Source organism: Habropoda laboriosa, unplaced genomic scaffold (genome assembly GCF_001263275.1).
Source record: "Habropoda laboriosa isolate 0110345459 unplaced genomic scaffold, ASM126327v1 scaffold462, whole genome shotgun sequence".
NCBI lineage: Eukaryota > Metazoa > Arthropoda > Insecta > Hymenoptera > Apidae > Habropoda > Habropoda laboriosa.
This window is the reverse complement of record NW_017100566.1, coordinates 231,864-239,495: the sequence shown is the minus strand read 5'-3', so window position 1 is coordinate 239,495 and position 7,632 is coordinate 231,864.

The window sequence follows — 7,632 nt, the reverse complement described above, 5'->3', positions numbered from 1 at the left end:
TGTTTCTTTAAATTGATGTTAATTGTTTTCACGCCTCCATTCGCTCACGTTATTTTCTTTCACAAGTATTGGCAATCATTTTAATTTATCTTAATTATTTTTAAATGTACCCGGACTATCGATATCAGAAAATTGAAAGGAGCGAAAAATTGACACCGATTCAACATTAAAAACCTCGGAAAAATAATTTAGGGTTATCGAGGTCTCGAACTCCGGACCTCAAGGACAGCAGTCTGGCACGTTGCCACCCTGCCAATTCTTTCTTATCTTTCAAACGTTCATTTAACATATATATATATATATATGTGTGAAGCTAGAAAATCTTCGACACAAGTCTTTTTCCTTGGAATTTATAATCTGCTCTACGCTTCCAATGCACTACTAACACAAGCAACGTTCAATTATCTACAAAATTTGGAGGAAATCAGCAACGTAAAATCGCGTACTTTCGATTAGTCGACGCGAAAGCTACGCGTTTATCGCCTGCGTCTCCTTTCATCCCCCCTTTCATCCTTCTAGCCTCACTCTTCACGAGAATTCCCCTTCCCTCTCTAACTTCCTGTCGTCCCCTCCTCCACCATCTCCTCCTCCTCCCTTAATCGATTTGTCTTGTATAAAGTATCTCGTGGACAAAAAAAAAAGCATTGCATACAGAAAAGGCGAAAAACAAAAAAACGTGATATAAAAAGAAGGTTATATATAAAAATATATATTATACCGACACGTGTTTTTCTATGTATTTTTTTCATAGGGTACTACTTACTGCTATTATTACTATTACCAATTTAACTATTAACTAATTAAACTACTACCAACTATTACTACCATTACTACCGCTGCTGCTATCGCTAATCACACACACACACACGTACACACACAATTAACTATGTTGTGACTTGTAAAAAAAGAGAAACAAAAAAGACGACTTAGGAAAGGAGGCAACGATCTACTCGAGACAGTAACTAACGATAGGATATTAACGACGATCGAGAAACGGAAACGATGGATCTGTCGCACCAGATCTTCCTCCGTATCGCGAACTTGCCATCATTTTTTCTGCTTCCTTCGAATTTTAAACATCCTCTGCGTTCATCTTCGATCTTGTTGAAATTATCTTCTCTTCAAGGGGAGAGAGGAAACGAGTTACGAATCTTTTTATTGTTAAGTTTCATTGGTAGATTAGAAAGATTTATTTTATCGATTACCAATTCGCGAAAATTCAGCGTTGAAAATTTCGAGCGTAATTTTTTAAGAGGTATTGAAATATCTACGTATCTTTATTTTAGTTTTAAGTACGATACGTGTTTCTTTTTTTCTATTTTTCTACTTGTTGCGAGAGGAGAATTACAGCTCGGAAGTGCGAATCGTAATATATATTTCTGTTTCTGTTTTCTCACTTTTGTTTTGAAAATGTGAACAGCGAGAGTATTAAACGAGCGCGGAGGATTAAGAAACGCTTGTTAGTGTACGGTGGAGAAGTGTCGGAAAATATTTCCTTAAGCTTTACGGATAATATTCCAGTTAAGATTTCTATTGATATTATTAGAAACGCGATTAGCGATTGTTGTTAGGGAATATTATTGCATAATTATCGTTGCTCTAAGATTTCGTTAGTTTTAATAATTAGAACGATACTCGTCGTATCGTCGTCATGTGATAATTTGAATTTCGCGGTTGTTGCTCGACACTCAGCTTCGTCCACCATTTTTTCTCTGGATTAACGCGAGGTTATTCTTTCTTTCTTTTCCGCTTGGACAATATTCTTCGTTCAATTGCTGCTGTATTGCACGTTAGTTAGCCGAAATCAGATTTTTGCTCGAACTACCTCAGATTCGATGTAATATTTACGAATTGTAAATTCGAAGATATATTTAGCGTGCAAAAAGAAGAAAAGAGAAGCGAGGTAGAATAACGAGATTAGAGTATAAATATTGTTAATTTTGAAGGACAGCAGGGATTGAACGAAGGATCATTTTTCGAGCTTCGACTTAGAGGAAACAAACACTGCCAGCGCGAGCGGAAACTCTTGCGTTCTCTGTCACGACTGAATGATACGCGCGGAATTAATCTTGTCACGATCCGTCGTTTCCTCTTTCGAGTGTCGTCGCGATAATTTCACGGGAGAAGAGTCTACGCGTGAAGAGACACGAAAGAAAAGAGAAACGGAGAAACCTTGAGATGATCGATGCTGAAATAGCGAGAAGAGGAACGTATCGGCGTATGTTGTTTTTCTTCTTTTCTCCTTTTTCGACGGAACAGTTTGCGCCAAGTCGGTACACGTTGAAACATTCACGAAAATATCAATTTTCAAATTAATTTTACCCACAAGTCGAGGTAAAAATCCGATAATTTTCGCGTTAATGTCGATCGAAAAGGGATTGAATTTCGGGAGACTTCGACGCGTGGATAGGAGAGATCGTTGGCGCAAACTGAGCAAGTTGGCTAGCAGAAAAGCGTGAAACGAGGGGAAAATGTGCAAAATTGAAAGGAACGATCTTTTCAACACGATCGTGTGTTTTAAAAATAAACTAAAGGAAGAGAAAGGAATGTGTTTGTGCGCGCTTGATTTCGCTTGGCCTAGCGGAATTTCTTCTTCTTTCTTCTCGAGTACTAAGGAGCCTGTCGAATTCACCGCGCCAGACTTCTTAAAACGGAGAAGAACCACGGAAAAGAAACGAAAAGAGTAGCGAAAGGTAAAGAAAAAAAAAAAAAGAATGGAAAGAACACGCGTTTTGTAAGAAACTGGTCTCTCCCGTTCCGAGTAGCGAAAAAGCGTCTACGAAGACCAGCTATCATCGACGAGGCGTCACGACGATCACGGCATCGAGGTAGAAAATTCGCGATCAATCTCATATTTTAAGCATTACTAATCGAAATTGTATTCGATTTGCGATACGGTTTGTATATGTATATACAATTACTATATGATCTATCCAAGGGAAAAATAACTATATATATATGTATATACAGGGTGAGCCATGTTAAACAGACCATCCAATTATCTTCTCTTAACTATGGTTGCACCAGAAAATTTTTACACGTGATTTAAATAATTTCAAAGAGTGAAAAAGGCGGGAAAAAATTTTTTTTCACGAAAGAAAGTTGCGTGTTCGATTTAAAATTTCAGAATCCAAAGTCGTTTTAAGGTTATGTTATAATGCGTGCTAGAATGCACATATGTGTCTGCTACTATGGTAGAAGGAAAGAAATTTTTTCGTGAAAAGAAATTTCAGAATCCAAAGTAATTTCAAGATGACGTTACAATGCACATGTAATGTCTGCCGCTATAGTAGAAGAAAATATATACGTTCGTGCGAAAACACAGGTGACCTTGAAAAAAAAAAAAAAGAAAAGAAAATTTTATTCATCATTCGAAACAATTTAAATTACGAATAAAAATACTCTCGTAGCGCAATAATTAAGGAAGATAATTAGACAGGCTGTTTCACTTCTCTCACCCTGTATATAAAAAGAAATAACAACTGAGAACGATGAATGAGTGCGTGTGATTTGTGTGAACGACTGACATAAAATCCTCTTCGCGTGTATATATGTGGTTCACGATGAGAAAACCTATCCGAACATGTGTGTACACTCGTGCGTGAGTAATAGAATTAAAGAAGAGAAAACAAACAGACAAACGTGTGAGTGAGGATTAACGGGGAAAGGAAGAATGGAAATAAAACGGAAGATTAGGGGTGAAAATGTCCGATCGAAACACAAAAGTGCATCACACCGACGAAAACAGCAAAAAAAAAAAAAAAGAAAAAAATGAAAAATAACAAGAGTATTATAATAACTGCCTTTGTGTACTATGCATACAAGGAGAGACAAAAAGTGAAGCGTGTTTTTAGCCGTTGAGCTGCTGTACAGGCTTGCTTGCCTTTTTCTTCTTCTTCTACTTACTACTACTACTACTTCTTCTTCTTCTTCTTCTTCTTCTTCTTCTTCTTCTTCTTCTTCTTCTTATTTCGTTTCACCATTTTTGCCTTTGTGTTATAGTTTACGCGTATCGTCCTCTCGTTTCTCGCAAAGAGGAACAACGGGAGTAAGGAGGCAAAGGGAAGAGAGTGAAAGATTAGAAAGAATGCTGCTGCGTGCGTATCGAGGAGAAAATAAATCGGATTTAGGATGGGAGAAAAAAGCAAAAAAAGTTTCTTTTCTTTTAGGATGATCTTGTTTATGTATGCACTTGCGTGGTGTGTGTCTCGAGAGAGGAAACGCGGAGGAAGACCGTTAAATAGCGATGATAATTCGATGGCATTCTGGTACGAAAAATTACTGTTTTTTTTTCTTTTTTTTTTCTTCTTTCTTTCTTTCTTCATCGTTTCTCTTCGTCGCATAACCAAAAAGAGAGCAAAGAAATAACATATTATACAGAATGATGACAAAAATAAGAGAAAAAAAAAATATGTGAAACCAACAGAAACAAAAAAAAAAAAATACAAAAACTCTTGCCATCTTTGAGACTCGGCCTTTGCTTGCATTCACGTTTTCTTTCTTTGTAGGTTGATGAAAAGCACGAGCGGCTAACTGATCGACTAAGCGTCGTCTAGGCTACCCACGGATTTTAATCGTCGAGTTTAATCCGTTGGCGGGAGATTTGAGGGGGATCTGACAGCGAGCGTAAACGAGTCAGACGAGAGTGTCTCATTGAATTGCGTTTACTAAAAAAGGACACCCTCTTCGTATTTTCTCCTTGGAATCGATTCTCGCTGATGTAAACAGAGTATAAAAGAAAAAAAAATAACAAACCAATAGTATCAGTTTCTTTATTCCTCTACTTTGTTCTTCTTTCTTTCTTTCGTGTGTGTGTGTGTGCGCGCGTGTGTGTGTGTGCGCCTGAATCGTATGTACGTATGCGTGTGTATGTGTGTGTGTTGCGATGTCGAGGATGGCAAGAGCGCACAGGTTATAATAATTTAGAGAAAAATTTGCCCTGCGCTGATCGAAAGAAACAAAAAAAAATTATAATAATAATAACACAATTTATCGACGCGATATTATAATTATGTAAGAAGCAACAAGTGAAACAGAAAATACGTATAAATTTGCGGATATTTAATCTATCGCTAGTGGCTGATTATACACGTCGACCCACCAGCGTTATACTTTTCGTTCTCCATATATTGGAAATGTTAAGAAACGTTTGTTGTGTATTAATTACTGTAGAGAAGATTGTTGAGAGAGGATGCGCTCGATTGTAAAAATAATCTCGGCTACTCGCATGCGCTGTGCTCTTAGACGACTGTTACCGCGTTTGACGCTGGTATTATTGCGCTCAAGCTCATTCGTCTCGTGTAATTTCACGCTTATTTCGCGCGGGAAATTTAAATAGTGGCTATAGTTAGGTCGTTATGTATCTATCCAACGTTCTCGTTGCAGTCTGGAAGCACACACTCTGTTACTCTTGATTATTCTCATATTGTGAAACGATGCTAACGCCTAATTCACGAATTAGGTTCAGTCCTATTAGGATACCCCTGTTCTCAGAGCGTGGAACGTACAGAAAGTCTCTCCAAGTGATTACGACTTCTCTATTAGGATTTTCCTTGTTAGTATCGCTCGTTGATCTGTGAAGTTCGTCTCTGGTGTGCGCGATCAGCTCCACTGCCTCTTGCAAGTACTTAACGTTAGGTGGTAAGTTAGTTAGTGCACCGCCTGCCGCCCGGTGATAACCACACGTTCAAAGAACTCCTCGACATTCCTCCAGTTATAGCGAACTCTATGGCCCAAAAAGGCATATGCACGTCGAACTTCTTATTTGAAGCTGATCTAATGTTCATCTTGGTTCATTCCATCAGAGTAAACTCTAAACGACATTTCTATATCTTCGCTATCAGATCAATGGTGTATAATTTCTGATATAATGAATATGCGTACTGTATTGTGGTATACTCATTATTGAAAAGGGTGTGTGTATTCTGGTTCTTAGAGTGTATCTTCAGCCACTTTGCATTGTAGAACCTCCTGCTTTGCTTTGTAAAGTCTGTAACTTAGGTCGCAATTTGCTGACTATTTCATGTTACTTCATGTTTTTGAGGAATCTCTTTGTAATGCTGAAATATTTGTGTGCGATCTTTATTCTGAAATTGTTCTATTAATTAGTTAGAGGAAATGGTGAGTGAGGATGATGCGCTCGATTGTAAAATACTTCTCTCGCGCGATGCTATTATGCCGGTTCCACACTGGTCAAAATTGTTCAAGAAACAGTGTAACTCGCTAAGCTTGAGCTAGCAAATTTACAACTCACGATACTTTGATGTACCGCCTTCTGAGCGAATAATGTTCATTACATACGAAAGTGTCTCCACTGTTCGCGAACACCAGTGTGAAACTGGCATTACACGAATTTTACCGCGTTTTCACACTCATTCATCTCTTTCGCAAATTCACACATATTCCATGTGGCCTATTTAAACGGTGCTACACATTTCTTTATTCTCCATAATCTTGAAAAAAGAAAATTTGATTTTTTTCCTTGTAATTTTAAAAAAATTTCAATTCGGAAGAACGAAAGCGTATACGCCGGTGGGTCGATCAGAAATTAAGGGAAATTAAGCTTGCATTATCTTGACATTCTCTTGATGTGAGTTCGTTAACTCCTAAAACTGAAGTGCAATTGTATAAAAAAAAAGCGAGAGAAAAGAGAAGAGAAAAGAAAAAGAAACGACGACGACCGTCGTTGTCCGTTTGCTTATTCTTGTCTATCGGTGATGTATTATTATGTATCGCGATGACGCAGCGATTGTTGTTGCGAGAGATGTACGAAGACTTTTTTTCTTTTTTTTTTTTCGTTGATGTTTCTTACCTATTTTTTTTTTCTTCTTTTTCTTCTACTGCTACTACTACTACCACCACCACCACCACACCACTGCTATTACTACTTCTATTTCTTTTTGGTAGTTGGACGCATGTTGACTTGAAGTTAATCCTTTATGTATATCGTCACACGTGTGCGAGCGGTGCGTAAAAACGACAGGGACACGATTCTCCGTACGACAGAATAATAATCAAAAATAGGCAGCTATTTAATAGGGGGAAAAGAAAAGAAAAAGAAGAACACAGTAATAAACGCCGAACTGTGAAGATAATTCCGTATGTTGTAGCGTTTTGCGAGGATGGTGCATTCGAGGAAACACACAAAAGCGTTTCTACGTGTTAACCGATTTTAATACTTGTACTCTATCGAATCGTAGGATAGTGATTCTTAATCTGCGACGTGTAATCGTGTATTTTTTGAAGTTCACGAAAAGAAAGAAAACAGGAAAAAAAAACAAAGACACCACACGTGGTCTGTAATTAATTTTTGATAATAACACATGATGAGCGAAGGAAAAACATTATTCTTAAGGGAGTGCAAAGCGAGACTAAGCGTTTATCTGTTTTACCTTTTTCTCATTTTTTTTTCTTTATTTTTTTTTTTTTTTTTACCCTTTTTTTTTTTTTTTTTTTACCCTTTTTTTTTTTTTTTTTTTGAGGTTAAGTGGTTGGTCGATTGCGAGACAGTTTCGTTAAACTTACAAAAAAAGTAAGAGAGAAAAAAAAAAGAATACCGATTAAGAATCGCTGGCATAAAGGGTTAATTTTGAAACAAGGAAATGCTTCTCGCTCGTGAGCGTGGATTGCGTG